The sequence below is a fragment of the Lissotriton vulgaris genome, chromosome 4_1, assembly GCF_964263255.1.
Source record: "Lissotriton vulgaris chromosome 4_1, aLisVul1.2, whole genome shotgun sequence".
Lineage (NCBI taxonomy): Eukaryota > Metazoa > Chordata > Amphibia > Caudata > Salamandridae > Lissotriton > Lissotriton vulgaris.
In genome coordinates this window covers 1,922,043,337-1,922,061,485 of record NC_141691.1, presented here as the reverse complement: position 1 = coordinate 1,922,061,485, position 18,149 = coordinate 1,922,043,337, and positions in this window count along the sequence as shown.

Genomic DNA, 18,149 nt, shown 5'->3' with positions numbered 1-18,149 from the left:
AGGCATGTCTTGGCAGTTCGGGATGGACTGTTCCCATGAGGCACAGGGTCAGACTGATTTGCATATGGCCATGTCTGAATTGGGGTGGCAGAGTGGGCTAAAGAACGGTGATGAGTTAAACCTTGATCTGTTGACTGGGTGTGAGTGTTTGATTGGTTCAGATGCTCCGTCCATCACCAGCTCCTTTTGTACCGCTTTGTTTGCCATAGGTTGCCAGGGTATGCTCAGACGTGAGTCCCTTGCTCAATTTGCCCCTGGATTCAAGCAAGCCGGGCTGAAGATGGCTGAAATGCCAGAAACCTGTCCTCGGAAGCTTGTCTTGTTTCCAGTCCAGGTAAGGCATGGCTTGGCAGTTCGGGCTGGACAGTTCCCATGAGGCACAGGGTCAGACTGATTTGCATATGGCCATGTCTGAACTGGGTTGGCAGAGTGGGCTAAAGAACGGTGATGGATTAAACCCAGATCTGTTGACTGGGTGTGAGTGTTTGATTGGTTCAGATGCTCCGTCCATCACCACCCCCTTTTGTACCTCTTTGTTTGCCATAATTTGGCAGGGTATGCTCAGACGTGAGTCCCTTGCTCACTTTGCCACTGGATTCAAGCAAGCCGGGCTGAAGACAGGTCAAATGCCTGAAACCGGTCCTCGAAAGCTGGTTTCCGGTCCAGGGAAGGCATGGCTTGACAGTTCGGGCTGGACTGTTCCCATGAGGCACAGGGCCAGACTGATTTGCATATGTCCATTTCTGAACTGGGGTGGCAGAGTGGGCTAAAGAACGGTGATGGATTAAACCCAGGTCTGTTGACTGGGTGTGAGTGTTTGATTGGTTCAAATGCTCCGTCCATCACCACCCCTTTTGTACCGCTTTGTTCGCCATAAGCTGGCAGGGTATGCTCAGACGTGAGTCCCTTGCTCACTTTGCCACTGGATTCAAGCAAGCCGGGCTGAAGACAGGTCAAATGCCAGAAACCGGTCCTCGGAAGCTTGTTTCCGGTCCAGGAAAGGCATGGCTTGGCAGCTCAGGCTGGACTGTTCCCATGAGGCACAGGGTATTCTGATTTGCATATGGCCATGTCTGAACTGGGGTGGCAGAGTGCGCTAAAGAACGGTGATGGATTAAACCCAGATCTGTTGACTGTTCAGATGCTCCGTCCATCACCACCCCCGTTTTGTACCGCTTTGTTCGCCATAAGTTGGCAGGTATGCTCAGACGTGAGTCCCTTGCTCACTTTGCCAAGCTTCAAGCAAGCCGGGATGAAGACGGCTGAAATGCCAGAAACCGGTCCTCGGAAGCTTGTTTCCGGTCCAGGTAAGGCATGGCTAGGCAGTTCGGGCTGGACTATTCCCATGAGGCACAGGGTCAGACTGATTTGCATATGGCCATGTCTGAACTGGGGTGGTAGAGTGGGCTAAAGAACGGGGATGGATTAAACCCAGATCTGTTGACTGGGTGTGAGTGTTTGATTGGTTCAGATGCTCCGTCCATCACCACCCCCTTTTGTACTGCCAATAGGAATTAAGCAACAGCAGAAGGTGGCAGTCCAGCACCACCGGAGGAGCTGGAGGAAACCCATGCCACAGTCATCAGTGTGGAGACAGTTATAATATGTTATGTTAATTGGTATTTATATAGCGCTAAATCACCGTGAGGTCTCTTAGCGCTCGGGGGGTGGCGTAACTGCATAGACGGCAATCGGGTCAGGCATGAAACAAGGGTTAAGCTGTTCTTAGTACTTCCCTAAACAGGATAGTTTTGAGTTGTTTCCTAAAGTGGAGTAGGTTAGGTTCTTTACTGAGTTGCTCAGGTAGCTTGTTCCAGAGCTGGGAGACAAGTACTGAGAAAGCTCTTTCCACTTTTGAGGTGAGCTTGTACCGAGGGCAGGACAGGAGATAAGCCTCGGAGGATCACAATGAGCACCCTGGGATGTAGACCTCAAGGCGTTCTTTTATGAAGGTAGGAGCTAGGCTGTATATTGCTTTGTGGGCGATGCAAAGGCTCTTGAATTTCACTCTTTGTCTTATAGGGAGCCAATGCAGTTTGTGTAGTAGCGCGGTGGCATGGGATCTTCTAGGGAGTCTAAGGATCAATCTGGATGCATCATTTAGGACCACTTGTAATCTGTTTGCCAGTGTCTGGGGGAGACCAATGTATAGGGCGTTACCGTAATCTAACCTCAAGATGATGGTGGCTGAAACGATCGTCTGGAGTGTGGAGGTGGAGAGAAGGGGGACCAGTTTTCGAAGTTGCCTTTTTTAGGCCCGTGCAGGTACCGATCACAGAGGAGATTTGGTTGGCCATTGAGAGTTCGGCATCAATTTTTATGCCAAGGTTCTTTACAGCTGACCTAGGTCTGGGGCTGGGGCCTAGTTATTGGGGCCAGAACTGGTCACCCCAGGGGGAGTCTGTTGTAGGGATGACCAGGATCTCTGTTTTGTCAGAGTTGATTTTAAGTGAGTTAGCTGTCATCCAACTCCCGGTGAATCTGAGGATATTTTATGCCTGGATCTGAGCAGATGCAGTATTATCAATGCTGAGAAGCAGTTGGGTGTCATCCGCATAGTTGTAGATTTTACAACCCATCTTGGCTCAGGCTGTTATAAGAGGTTGCAGGTAGACATTAAAGAGTATTGGGGATAGGGCTGAGCCCTGGGGGACTCTGCAGCTAAGTATGCCTATATCGGATACCACCTCTCCTAGTTCGATCCTTTGGGACCTGCCAGATAGGAATGATTCTAGCCACTGGTGGCCCAGACCCTGGATACCTAGGGTGGTGAGTCTATCCAGTAATTGGGCATGACTGACAGTATAGAATGCCACTGATAGATCTAATAGTACCAGGGCACAGGGTCTTTTACCGTCAGCCATGGCTCTAAGCTCCTCGAGCACTGATAACATAACCAGCTCAGTGCTATGGTGTGCTCTAAACCCAGCTTGGCGTCCCTCAAAGAGGTGGTGGTCCTCCAGGAAGGGTGAGAGTGTTTTCAGAACAAGTTGCTCTAGGACTTTAGACAAGAAGGGTAGCTGGGAGATTGGTCTATAGTTTTTTGGATTGGTCACATCGGCCCCTGGTTTCTTTAGTAGCGGTTTGACTCTCGCTTCCTTGAGGCAAGATGGCAGATACCCACTCTATAACGAGTTATTTAGCACGGAAACGATTTGTCTTTCTAGTCCTGGATGTGCCATTTGAAAAATTCTAGGGGGGCATGGGTCTGAGGGGGAACCTGTTTTTATCCGGTTCGTGAGTAGCGTGAGGGAGGCTGTATTTAGTTTGGGAAAACTGGTGAGTACATGGTCAGGAGGTGGAGTTTGGGGTAGGGGTAGTAGATTATAATTGGTATGTGTATTGTCAATGTCAGAGAGAATGTCTCTCACTTTTTCCAGGAAGAAGGATTGGAACGCATTACAGTCGATTGAAGCATCATCTGGTTTTTGTTCTGGTTTATGGCTGAGTTGTTTCAGAATTCTAAAGATTTCTTTTTGTCTGATATCTGCTGTACTGATTCTGGTCTCGAAATATTCAGCTTTAGTTGTTGTGATGCATTTTTTATAGGAATTGAGTAGTGACTTGTATTTGTCTCGCTCGGCTGGGTCATTAGTTTTGCGCCATCGTCTTTCCATGTGTCGAAGCTCTCTCTTGCTTTCTCTTAACGAGGGGTTGAACCAAGGAGCACCTTTACCTTGTTCTTGGTTTTTAGCTTTCGCTCGGATGCTACGTGATCTATAGCTATACGTAGGTTATTTGTGAGTGCTTCGCATTCCTGATCTAAATTTCCTTTTCTGAAGGAGGGAGGAGTGGATGAAAGGAGAAAATCTACTAGGGTTGCAGGCTCGATTTTTTTCCAGTATCGTACCATTTTCCATATTTTTGGAGGTTTGGTTAGCTGTCTATCTATTGGGACACAACACCTAATTAAGGAGTGGTCTGACCACATACACGGGTCAATATCAGTAAGAATGGCACGTGGTTCGGAGGTCCAGACAAGGTCCAGAGTGTGGCCTTTAATGTGTGTGGGGACATCAACTAGTTGTTGGAGGCCCAGTATGGTCATGAGAGTCTCAAGATGGAGGGCTACGGGGTCTTTGGGTATTTCATCCCAGTGTAGGTTGAAGTCTCCAGCTACTAGTACTCTGGTATCGTGTGCAGATGTCAGAGATTATTTTTGAAAAGAGATCGTTAAACGGTGCAAGGTGTGGGGAGTACGGACTCAGCTCGAGAGGACCTGACACAACATCAACAGGGAGTGCAATGAACAGGGACTGGGGGGACGGGGGAGATGGACACAATGGCATACATGCACAACGTGGCGTAGCACGCTGCACACCCACAAACACCCTGGACCATGTCCCAGATCCCCTTGGCACACTGCAGCACACACAAATAGCACGAACATGACACCCACATTGACGACAACATGGCACAACGCGCATAGCCAACACTACAGACCAGAGGACACAACTGGCTCTGCACATGCACTGAAACATGCCCACCACATCTGACAGTCAGAAACAGTGAAATGGAAATGTATGTGTACGAGCTCACATCCGTCATGTAGTCCAAATGTACACTTACCTGCAGGAGAATCCAGTTCCCCCCAAACAGTCACAATGTACATTGTCAAACAGCCTACATGCAAACCAGCTCAATGTGCCAACATATATGTCTACACAAAGTCAACACGCACCTACCCTTCACATCACATAGGGGCGCACAACATTTTCAGGAGAACACAGAACACAACACTTCTGTGATGCTAGAGAGGACAACCACACCTTCGACACCGACGCCCTACACTACCCATGGATCTCCCACACAACCCTCCACCAGGACCCGGCCAGCCAAGCTACTCAGAGGAGAACAATGACCCTGTAACAGACCGCACAGCAAGAAGCACCCGCAAGCACAGCTGGCTCCCGACACTTCACCCACCCAAACATGGCACCCCAATGCCATGTGTCAGCACGCCCAGAGCCCACATGCATACTACAAGACCACAGGGACACACGCAGATATCATGTTGAAGTGGCTGCGGGCACGTGCGCCCACCCCCTTTATTGGCAGGGCCACTTGTACAGTGACACCTGTGCTGGATGTGTGTGGGATGAGTGTAAGCCATTCCACATATAATGTCTGGTGCTGGCAACCACTGGAACATTGGACACCAATGCAATGGAAACAGAAAACACATGCAATACAGAGTCAACTGCTGAGCAACATGGAGTGAGCCGGAGAAAGTCCAGAGGACAGCCAACATGCAAACAGTTGTATCCATGAGTTGCAGTGCACTGGGGTTTGGACGCTAAAGACAAGATGTCTTGTACATCTAACCTGGGCTTCTATTGGATTTCTATAACGCATATTAGCAACCCATTATCATCGTTTTAGCGGCAGTTTCCTGCCGCTAAAATGGCGATAAATTTAACGAGGTTCTTGCTAATATGCCTCCATAAGTCAGAATGGGCTTTCAGCCCGTCTACACTCACCGTCGTTGCTCAATAGCATAATCACTCTCCTTTGCTGCATTCTAATTTGGCAAAAGTCATGATACACCACTTCCTGTGGCTTGTATGGAGCACCGCTCAACTACAGATTGATTAAACTTAATTACTGCCCCTCCCCTCCAAGTGCTCTGATTGAGGTACTATTTCTACTTTGTGTTCAGCAACCCGTCTTTCAATATGTCAGGCATGCACTTTTAATAACAGACTGGTCGTTTCTTGGGAAAGATACATCATGTACGATGTCAAATATATCAGCAATAATAATAAGGTTGTGAGTGTATGTTTTCAATCTCACACTGTTTACACAGCAGTGACCGGTGAGTAAAAGAATTGTTTAAAATTGTTACAATACTACACAAAGCACCTCGAAGCAACCGGAAGGTAACGAAATACTGCAAATTTGCTGCATAGTTTTCCAAACGCATGTTTATATGAGACTGGAGACATCGGGGCATATTACCAAGCTTGGCGATATAAGATTGTAGCTGCTTTAGCGGCCGTTGTCGGCCACTAAGCGGCGATAATTACATCGCCCTATTAGCAAGATGTCGCTAACTGATGTTAGCGACAGCTTTGAGGAGATAGCGAGCAGTTTGGAGGCCGCTTTGCATGTCAGCGACATTTATTTCTAATGACATGCAAAGTGGATGTACTCAAACTGTTAGCGACCGAAAACATTCTCTAACATTGCAATCGCCTACTAGCAAGGCAGGCGTAGCAATGAAAATATTTGCGCTAAGCGCAAATATTTCCAAAAACGAACGCCTGCTCAGACCAGTTCTTAGCCATTATATCCAATGGGAGGTGGATATAATGGCTAAGACCCTGTTAGCGATAATGCGCGAATATCGCTGTATTCTCAGCGATATTCACGGATTTCGCCGCTATCGCCGGGAATTTTATTGCTTTTGAGATAACCGTTGCTAATAGCACATTATCTCAGCGATAAAATCCAGCGATGCTTGGCGATAGAAAAATTGTCGCTAAGTCTATTTAGCGATAATTATCGCTAGATGTTGGTAATATGCCCCATCATTTTGCCAGTTTCACGCATTAGCAGCATTAAAATACTAAAACTGAACTTGTGTTAGACGATTCCAATGACACTTTTAACTCTATAAGTATATTTTAAAAAGGATTTCCAATGCAAATCGTTTCTAAAAATCTGGCAAAGGTTTGCAGTGGGCACAGCCCAGATGCTCCCACTGCCCCTTACCCTGAGGCATATTCCTGCCAACAAGGGTTAAAATAGCTCTAGCATTTCATCATGAGTTCCTGGCAGCTAGCACTCTATTAACCTGTGAGAGGGCTGCTATTTAAAACCATACTGGGTTTATAAGACCTGTATTCTCGCCTATATTCTGTTTTACATTTGAAATAGCTACACTTTCCAACAAACGAGTCCTGTCCTTTTTTTTATTCTTCTGCACTTATTTTTCAATCTTAACATTGAAAAAACTGCTGGCATAAAACATCCTTTCATGAATCACTTGCCGGGGCGTCGCTTTGAACAGCTCAGCAAGTGCAATGCAAAAGGCCCAAGAGCTGTAAGGGGGCCCATCTTTCTCATCTATGGCTGTCTTCTAAAATTCAGCATGATATTTTGTGTGTTGGGGGATGGAGAAATTTTTAGGTCTCGCGACCTATCGATGTGCGCAAGCGCATCGAGCGGAGCGAGAATTCAAGTGGCGAAAACATCTTCAAACCAAAGGACTTTCAGCCCCGCGGTTTTTATGTAGTTCACGTGAACCACAGGATTAAACATGCACGCGCATCAGACCCATTTGCTTCCCAATCTCCTCCCACGGCCGTCCTTTCTGCCAATCTCCTCCCACGGCCGTCCTTTCTGCGCATCAGACCCATTTGCTTCCCAATCTCCTCCCACGGCCGTCCTTTCTGCCAATCTCCTCCCACAGCCGTCCTTTCTGCCCGCCAGCACTTCAGTTCCGTCCCTCCACACATTACATCAGACCCATTTGCTCCTCCTCCCACGGCCGTCCTTTCTCCCAATCTCCTCCCACGGCCGTCCTTTCTGCCCGCCAGCACTTCAGTTCCGTCCCTCCTCACATTACATCAGACCCATTTGCTCTCAATCTCCTCCCACCTCCCACGGCCGTCCTTTCTGCCCGCCAGCACTTCAGTTCTGTCCTTCCTCCCCCCTAATTACATCACTGTTCACGGCCCTCGTCTTTGCCTCCGCATCATCCTTTCTGCCTGCCAGCACTTCAGTTCCGGCCCCGACTAGCCCTGGCTCTCTACTTCCCTGGCTCTGCCTTTTCCCACTGTGGTTGAGGACGGTGACAGCATACAACAATTTCATTAAGCTAGGACATGCCCGTCAAAATGTGTCTAAACCATGCCTCCTTTCTCGTCGTTGCCTCCGCATCAGTCAATCAGATGCTCGTTCTTGGTGAAGCCAAGATTTTCTCAGAGTTCTGCTCTTAATAACAACTGGAGACACTCAGAACTGTGCCCGTCCCTCCTCACATTACATCAGACCCATTTGCTCCTCAATCTCCTCCCACCTCCCACGGCCGTCCTTTCTGCCCGCCAGCACTTCAGTTCCGTCCCTCCTCCCCCCTAATTACATCACTGTTCACGGCCCTCGTCTTTGCCTCCGCATCATCCTTTCTGCCCACCAGCACTTCAGTTCCGGCCCCGGCTAGCCCTGGCTCTCTAATTCCCAGGCTCTGCCTTTTCCCACTGTGTTTCAGGACGGTGACAGCATACAACAATTTCATTAAGCTAGGACATGGCCGTCAAAATGTGTCTAAACCATGCCTCCTTTCTCGTCGCCGACCCCCTCCCCTACCATTCCTAGCTACCCCACTTTCGCTCTCCTCGCACACCCCACCACTTCTCCAACCCCTGCCCCAAAACCACTGCTCCCACTTTCCACTAACCCCGCTCTCGTCTTCTCCTGCCCCCAGCGTCTCCCCACCACCGAAGCCCAAGTTCTCCCCTCACCCTCCAAAGCTACTACTCACAGCCTACATCAAAGGCATCAATCACCCTCCCACAGGCTTCCCCAGCGCTGCCCCGCCCCCTGCTTCATGGCCAGGCCATCTGTTCCCAGCAGCAGCATTTCTCCTGCGCCAGCCCACATCAAAGGCTCTGTGCCACTTTCACCCACACAGCACCACTTTCAGACACGCAACGCCACTCACACCCACGCAAGCCCACTATCACCCACGCAACACCACACTCACCCACGCAACGCCACTCACCCAAGCAACACCACTCACACACGCAACGCAACTCATCCACGCAACGCAACTCATCCACTCAACCCCACTCATCCACGCAACACCACTCATCCACGCAACGCCACTCATCCACGCAATTCCACTCATCCACGCAACCCCACTCATCCACGCAACGCCACTCATCCACGCAACGCCACTCATCCACGCAACGCCACTCATCCACGCAACGCCACTCACACATGCAATGCCACTCACCCACGCAACACCACTCACACATGCAACGCCACTCATCCACGCAACGCCTCTCATCCACGCAACCCCAATCATCCACGCAACCCCAATCCTCCACGCAACGCCACTCATCCACGCAACACCACTCATCCACGCAACGCCACTCACACATGCAACGCCACTCACCCACGCAACGCCACTCACCCACGCAACACCACTCACACATGCAACGCCACTCATCCACGCAACGCCACTCACACATGCAACGCCACTCATCCACGCAACGCCACTCATCCACGCAACGCCACTCATCCACGCAACGCCACTCATCCACGCAACGCCACTCATCCATGCAACACCACTCACCCACGCAACGCCACTCACCCACGCAACGCCACTCACTCACGCAACTCCACTCACTCACGCAACTCCACTCACTCACGCAAAGCCACTCACACCCACGCAGTGCCACTTTCACCCACACAGCACCACTTTCAGACACGCAACACCACTCACACCCACGCAAGCCCACTATCACCCACGCAACGCCACTCACACCCACGTAGTGCCACTTTCACCCACACTGTGCAGTGCACAATAGGTCTCGCAGTAGTGTGGAATTTTAGTTTGCGATCTGAACATTATCTGCGCCAACTTGTCACCTATGTACTACGTGCACGGCAGCCATTTTAGATATCATGGTCCCCCTGCCCACGATCGATCGCCAGCGCGCCCCTGTGACCCAGCAAGCATCCTCCGCGCGCCCTGGCTCCCCCTCCCTCCTCCTTATGAGCATGACCCTTCTGCATGACCCTGTCCTTGGGAGTCATGCCAGCGCCTGACCAACACCTCCTCCCCTCCCATGAATGCCCCTCTGTTGAGCAACCTCCCCTCTGCGCTGGATTGTCCACGCGGCATGAATACCACTCCATTGATGGCCCCTCACCCCGTGTCCGACTGTCCACACAGGTCCGAGGCCATTGCCTAAGCCGAGAGATATCATTTACTACCCTTATTGTATGAGGTCGCTCTCCTTCAAAGGACCCTCTATTGATCCAGGCCTCCCCACCCCCTGTGACATGATCAGGCGCACACATCCTAAGACTCGACGAAACACTCAGCTGCGTGATGACTCTTCCTCTTATCAGCAGGTTGAGGACCTCTATTGTGAAGGTATATGGGGGTGGGATTAACACGAGGATTACGGGGATGTCTTTTCCTTGCCTTACAAAGTTGTGATTGTAATAAAGGAAGGTCACATGCCATAAACCAGTGTATAAGAGGCCAGGCCTCCGAGAGGCTGTTAGAGCACCTCGAGACGATACCTTGTTGTCTGATCTGATGTGTTCTGCTCCGTCGGAATAAACTTCTGTTTCCTGCCTTCTGGTCTCCGGCGCCTGCCTCATTGCTTGGTAAATTTGAATGGTACAAGGGCGGTTAGCGCCGGGCAAATCTTGAGAAAGGTCCTAGCCCTACCTTTTTCCACAATTTGGCGTCCCAAAGCGTGGGGCCCATCAGCGACACGTGGATCCAGTGGGAGAGGTCCCGATGACAGAGTGAACGACTGCAACGATCGGGAAGAGCTCATGTCCGATAGACCCTCGTCTGACAGCCGATCATCCGACCTTCACTAGTTCTGAACAGACCTCTCTCGAGTGATCTACGGTCCTGACTGGGAACCATCAGGAGTGCCGCGAACATCACGAAGGAGAGAGGACGATCGGGCGCTGGATCCAGAGGACAGGAAACCGTCCATGCGGTCCGGGTAAGGTCGTGTAAACACGACGAATTGAGAAAAGATTGTTTTGTTTGAATAATACTAGTATTACGATTTGTTGAAACCTCTGGAGATTCGCTGTCTGCAAACGGGGAAAAACAAACAGGCTCTCTCTTTGCAAACAGTGAAGGATAGGTAACGCAGACTTTTGTCCCCATTGTAATCTGCCGTGCCTATCTTCCTCCCCCACTGTTTCCCGAACTGTCGTTCGTGGATTATTGTCTGGAGATTCTTTATCCGCAAACAGGGAAGAACAAGGTCTCTCTTTGCAGGTAGAGAAAGAGTGGGTAGCGATAACTTTTCGTGCCCACCTATTCTCCCCACTGAATTGTTTGATTGGCCGATTATTCGGTATTGGTTCGTTTGAGGTATTCACCGCCGCCAAACAACGGAGAATAGAAATATTCTGCCTAGTCTTTGCCCGCTGTGATAAGATAGGTAGTGCAGACTTTTGTCCCCGGTGTAAAACCGTCATGCCTATCTTCTCCCCACTGGTTGGTAGCCTGTTTAGCCCGGACCGCTTATTAGAGATGAACCATCCAGCTCCACTGGAGGGCACCCCTAATAAGGACATGTTCACTAAGTATGGACTAGTCGCTATAGCTTACACTAAACTATGGCATAAATATACGAAAAAGAACCCTGAAAGTCAGTGGCCACTGATAGGTTCCTTTAACGAAAATAAAATAAAAACATTAGAAATAGCGCTCCAGAAGAATAAGACCACGCCCACTATGCTCGACAGTATCGGCATGTGGCGCAAAGAAACGGAACAACGAAAGAAAAGAGAAGAAGCAAAAGTAGGGAAAGAACTACGAAAGGCAGCCCACCTAGCCGCAAAACAACTAGAAGAAGAAATAAAAGAAAGAAAAGAAGCTACACAAAACCAAGAATCAGGGCCAACAGGCCAATGTCCTGTTAGGGCCCCCTCTGCGCTCTACCCTGAACTACCCTCCAAACAACGGGCAAACGATGAGTTACTGCTAGGTCCCCCAATCATCTACATGCCCCCTCCATACGCTCCCAGCCAACAAAACCTGCAAGCCCCGAGTGTGAGTGAAAGTGACCCTAGTGCTAGTGCACCGGCCCTCACGGCCTCCGCACCAGCCACATTAACAACTTCATCAGACGACCCCGAGGCTAGCAAACAATCATCAGCCAGGTTAAGTAGGTTAAGCAAAGATGAGCGGGATGGGATCAACGAAATAGCAAAGACATTGGTAGACCGAAGGGAGAGCGAAGAATACACAATGAGCGTATATAATTCACACGCCGACAGCCACAGACGGCATTTCATTTTGCGATTCAGCTACCACACCCTGAACGCGTATGAAGATAGGTATCAGAGTAAGGGTCCCGCTAAACTAACAACACTGTATAGGAAGGTTGATGTTGGAGATGGGACTGAACGTGAGGCGACGGAGCTCTTCATGCAAATGCTTGAGGTCTTCCGCCACCTCACGGAACAGAAACCAGAAGCCAAGGTTACGGTCCCTGAAACAACCTCGGCAGAGGTAGTCAATACTATGATGCCTATCAGAGAAGCGGCTCCTTACTGGATCCCGCCACGGGGCCAGGGAACGAGCGATGATGTTAATAGTGAAAATGCAAAGGGGAGGGTTGTGTACAATTGGGTTTACCAACCATGGGACCGGCAAGACATCCTAACCTTTAAGCAAACCTTGCCCGACTTAAGAAAGAACCCGACGGCATTTTATACCGAATTAGGCACAGCCTTGGGTTCGACAATAATGACTTTAGCAGATATTGACTTGTTCTTTGGGTTATGCCTGCCAGCTGATGTGTGGAAGCAAATCCGGAAGGTCGACCACACGGATCTGTTTGGACATACCTGGGACCAACTCGGTAAACTAGATAGACAGCGAGAGCCGGGGAGTAAACCAGTGAAGGACATACTGGAACTCCCAGACAAACTGGTCCAGAAGTTAAAAACCCTGGTCCCGGAAAGAAAAGTAGACTGGTCGATAGTCACAGCCTGTCGACAGAAACCCCAGGAAGACGTGTCAGAATACTTCTCCCGATTTGAGACAGTGTTCTCCGACTACAGTGGCCAAGACATGACCACCGCAACCGGACAGCACCTGTTTGTGCAAAATTATGTAAAGGGACTAACACAAGAAGTCTCCCAAAAACTGCAGACGAGCGAGAGTAGTTGGGGGGCCTCCAAACCCGCAGCTATCCTTCAGATGGCTCAGTATTACGAGCACCAAAAGAATGAGAATGATAGGGCGTCCGAGAAAAAGAAGAAAGATTTGAAGGAAAGGGTAATGATAGCCCAGATACAAGGTATAGCGCTTGGACGGGAACACCAAAGGGGGAACTACCAATCAACCACCCCCAGAGATCTACCTCCTAAAGATCACACCCCAGCACCCCACACTGGACGAAGAGACGTTAGCAATGACCAGTGCGCCTTCTGCAAAGGGCTCGGTCATTGGAAATTTCAGTGTCCAGTTCTGATAGAAATGAACAGAAATAGGGAGTCCAGGGATGTGGCGGGTGGTCCAAGGAATAGAATACAGGGACGAGGGAGCCCCAACGACACCAATAATGACAGATCAGGAAGACCGAACACATTTGACCGTCCCCGACAGAACCAATATCAGCTATCTGAAGGTGAACATGCCCCCGACTTTGCATAGGACTGCCAGGGGCGAGGGAGGGATCCAGTCGAGCTCTGTGTTGACCAGCAAGGTCTTTATGTCACCGCTAAGGTCTTGGGTACAGAGTCTCCATTCTTGGTAGACACTGGGGCGACACGTAGTGTGTTATCAAAACGACTGATTCAAGGGCACCCTTGTCTGGCTCACACATAACGTCGATAGGTTTCGATGGGACGCCCTCCACTAACCCCCTGTCCGTACCTATTACCTTTGACCTAGAAAGCAACACTACTGACGCGACATTTCTACTCTCCTCCAACTCCCCTGACGCCATTATGGGTATTGACTTACTGAAACATTTTCGAGCTACCATTAGGTGTTCCCCAGATGGAATACGAGTCATCCTGTACGACAACCCAGGCATGCCCAGATCCCCTCCCCCACGACACATGTGCTCCGTAACTGACGCTGACCTGTCCCTGCTTGACACCCTACCCCCGTACCTGTGGGCCAAAAATGACTCTGATGTGGGGCGAATGATGATTGATCCTATTCACATAACTGTACGACAGGACGCTATGCTCCCGAAACTCCTGCAGTATCGGATATCACCAGAGGGTGAGAAGGCACTGGTAGCGATCATTCAGTCTCTGGTAGATGCAGGAGTGGTTGAAGAGGTGGTTAGCAACGTCTGCAACAGCCCAATCCTACCTATTGTTAAGAAGCAAGGTGAAGGAGATGAGAAAGCGTACCGCTTCATCATCGACTTGCGAGAGATTAACAAAGTGGTTGTACCCCAATATCCTGTGGTCTCTGATATCACCACCATTCTGACCCTCATCCCGTCCACTGCCACCACCTTCACTGTTATCGACCTTAAGAACGCGTTTTTCTCTATCCCCATTCATCCAGATAGCCGTTATCTGTTCGGCTTCACCTTAAAATCCCGTTCGTACCGATTCTGTAGAGCTCCCCAGGGGTACACTGAAAGTCCCAGCATCTACAGCCAGGCCCTCAAAAGACAGCTGGATGCCTTCCAGCTACCAGAGGGAGTGGTGTTGATCCAATATGTCGATGATATCCTTTTGGCGGCTGACACCACCCCGCTTGCAACGACAGCCACCGTTCAACTCCTACACTTTCTTGCGGAGAATGGCCATAAAGTCTCCAAAAAGAAGTTACAGTTCTGTCAGCCACAGGTGACTTATCTAGGCCATCTTCTGTCCAAAGAAGGGAGGAAATTTACACCCGACCGAATCCAAACCATCCTAGACACCCCCATCCCGAAAACACAAAAGCAGGTCCGCTCTTTGGTTGGCCTGACATCTTTTTGCAGACAGTGGTTGCCTAATTACAGCCTCATTGTGAAACCATTGCTTGCCCTACTGACCAAAGATGTCCCCTCCCCGCTTCCTTGGACCACTGAGTGTCAAGCCTCCTTTAAGGAATTACGGGACGCGCTCTGCTCAGCGCCCGTCCTCGGAACGCCGGATTACTCCAAACCCTTCTCCCTCTTCACCCACGAAAGGGAGGGATGCGCATTGTCTGTCCTAACTCAATCAATTGGTCCTAAGCAGCGCCCTTGTGCCTACTTCTCCGCCACTCTTGATCCTATAGCCAGAGCCTTGCCTGCCTGCCTTCGAGCAGTAGCCGCCGCTGCTGTCTCTATCCGTCAGAGCGAGGGAATTGTACTTTCCAACTCCCTCACAGTGCTAGTACCCCATGCAGTCGACACCCTCTTGAATCAGACAAAGACCCAGCACCTGACTAGCGCACGACTGACAGGGTACGAGTTGACTCTACTTGCACCCCACATCACACTGAAGAGATGCACGACTTTGAACCCTGCCACATTACTGCCTCTGCCTGAAAATGACCCCGACGTGCCTCCCATACACGACTGTGTGACCCTCACGGACGAACAAACTAGGAGTAGGGTTGACCTCCGAGACACTGCTTTTCCCGACCCCGATGGAGAGCTATGGGTAGACGGCTCTTGCATCAAACTCCCAGATGGCACCACTTCAGCTGCCTATGCAGTAACGACAGCCCGAACAGTAGTTGAGACAGCCTGCATCACACAACGATCTGCCCAAGCAGCAGAGCTGATAGCCCTCACTCGAGCATGCATCATAGCCGCAGGGACCACCACGAACGTATATACGGACAGCCAGTATGCCTTCGGAGTGGTCCACCATTTTGGGCTCCTGTGGAGGGAGAGGGGATTCCTGACATCCCACGGCACCCCGATCCTCCACGGAGATCTAGTTTCCGCTCTGATTGAAGCAGTTCTCCTCCCCAAACGACTAGCGGTGATCAAATGTCAAGCACACAAAAGGGTGACAGACTTAGTTGGGCAAGGGAATGCATTGGCCGACGTCACCGCACGAACCACAGCTGAGAATAGGACGGTGACGCGCATGTACATGACCAGGTCACAAGCAGAAACATGGAGTGACACAAGGATAATGATTAGAGACATACAATCGGCCAGCACCCCTCACGAGCTGACTAAGTGGGCAAGGATGGGTTTGAAGGATGAGGAGGGCTGTTGGCGAACGAAGGATGCAAGCAAATGGTTGCTGCCCGACTCATACCTGATCCCCATACTGACAATGGCTCACTCCCCCGCACACATAGGATCTGCACCCATGATCGAACTCATTTCCAAAGTCTGGCACAATGACAAAATCCCTGACTCAGCCAGACGCCTAGTTCAGCAGTGCCTCATCTGTCTGCAACACAACCCCGGGAAAGGAACTGTAGTGCCCCGGGGAGGGTTTGGGACCCCCAATCACCCCTTTGAGGTCCTTCAGATGGATTACATCCAACTAGAGAGATGTCAAAGCCTGAAGTATGTACTAGTCATCGTATGTGCCTTCAGCAAATGGGTAGAAGCCTATCCAACCCGTGACAACACTGCCATGACTACTGCCAAAGTACTACTGAAGGAATTCTTCCCTCGCTATGGCCTTTGCCGAATTTTATGGAGTGACAATGGCCCCCACTTCATAGCTGAGGTTATCCAGCTAATCCTGAAAGGGTTGGGGGTGAAGCAACGATTCCATGCGGTCTTCCACCCCCAATCCGCTGGTCTAGTGGAACGCCACAATGCCACACTCAAGCTGAAACTGGCAAAAATAGTGGCCACCACTGGACTTAACTGGCCGGATGCCCTCCCACTGGCTTTGTTATCAATGCGCTCCACTCCCACCAAGCACCATTTGACCCCCTATGAGGTCGTGTTTGGGCGGCCTATGAACCTCTGGACTGCTCCCAAACCGACCTCCATTCATGACGTCCCAGACGTCCTACTATCTGATTATTTGTGCAAGTTGACTAAAACGTTGTCTGTCATTCATCAACAGGTGCAGCAGGCCATCCCCGATGCTTCCAGGGGCCCCGGTCACGACATCCAACCGGGAAATTTTGTATTGATACGAAATTTCCAGCGAACCAAGAGTCTGGAACCTCGGTGGACGGGCCCCTGGCAAGTGCTGATCACCACCCGAACAGCACTCCGAGTGGAGGGGAAGAAGCACTGGCTGCACGCGCATCATTGTCGGAAGGTCCCTGCAAACCTGGCCACGACAGAAAACGTCAGCACCCAAGAAGAGCTCCTGACCAAAGACCGACCGATATTGGACTGTTATCCAGATACTGGGGCACTCGAACTTGCAAAATTCTCTGATCCTACTGTGCCATCCAGAGAAGGGTATTTCCTGCGTCGAAAGGAGGGAGTCTCGGCTAAGTAGGCCACGAACTAAGTTAAAATCTCAGAACGGTGACCTACACACAATCAAGGGTTGCCGGGAGAGAAGCTAAACAAAGTCTGTGGTTCTGCCCACTACCGAGCCCCTTGAAGGTGATGGAAGCGCCAAATAAGAAGATGATGGAAGCGCCAGATAAGAAGATGATGGAAGCAACGGGAAATACCCAGTATAGGAATCCAAAGACTGACAACCTGCACAAATCGAAGACAATTGCACTCTTCATTGTCTTCCTCTTCTGCCTCCTTCTCATGACCTCCCTCTGGATTCTGGAAGAGAGCACACCGGCTCATGAGACATTGCTACCTACTGCACAGCCAACACCCCTGAAAGAGCATCACCTAATCTCTCTGTCGCCTCAGCTCCGAGAAAGGCGCAGGGAATTCTGGAACAATTCCTTTGTGCAACTGCTGCACCAACATAACCTTGCTGCAAATGCTACGAACTGTTGGATCTGTGGGTTGCTCCCACATGCCACTGGACACTCCATCCCCTTCATCCCTTCACCCTTCTCAGTTCACGGCTCTTGCCTCGCCTGGTTGATCCTCATGCAAGAGAGCCACAGGGACAACGCCACCTCCAGCCGGACAGTGTCACTCTTCTACTCTGGGTTCTGGCTGAACAAAACAGGAAAGACTCCAGCTGCCCTGTGTCCAGCACTCGCAGGCACCACCTTCATCAAAGACATTCCAGCCAAAGAACGAGTCGAAGTACAGGTGCTCCACAATCCAGCCAGAACCACCTTCTCTCATCTGCAGAAACAAACTACCGCCACCCTGACTGTGGCTCTGTCCGTGATCAATGTCACTGGCCTTGTGTGCCTAGAAGGCCAAGGAACGTAGCTGGTGGGTTACAGCGCCTGCCGAGTCACCAGAACATTGGACTCAGCTGAGCCCCCTTCTTTTGTTGCTTCTCCGAATATGTACTTTGTGTGTGGCACCAAGGCTTACACCTGGCTCCCGAAAGGATGGAAGGGCACCTGTTATATTGCCTTCGTTCTTCCACCCACATATGTAGCCCCTGCCAACCACCACCGGCAGAGG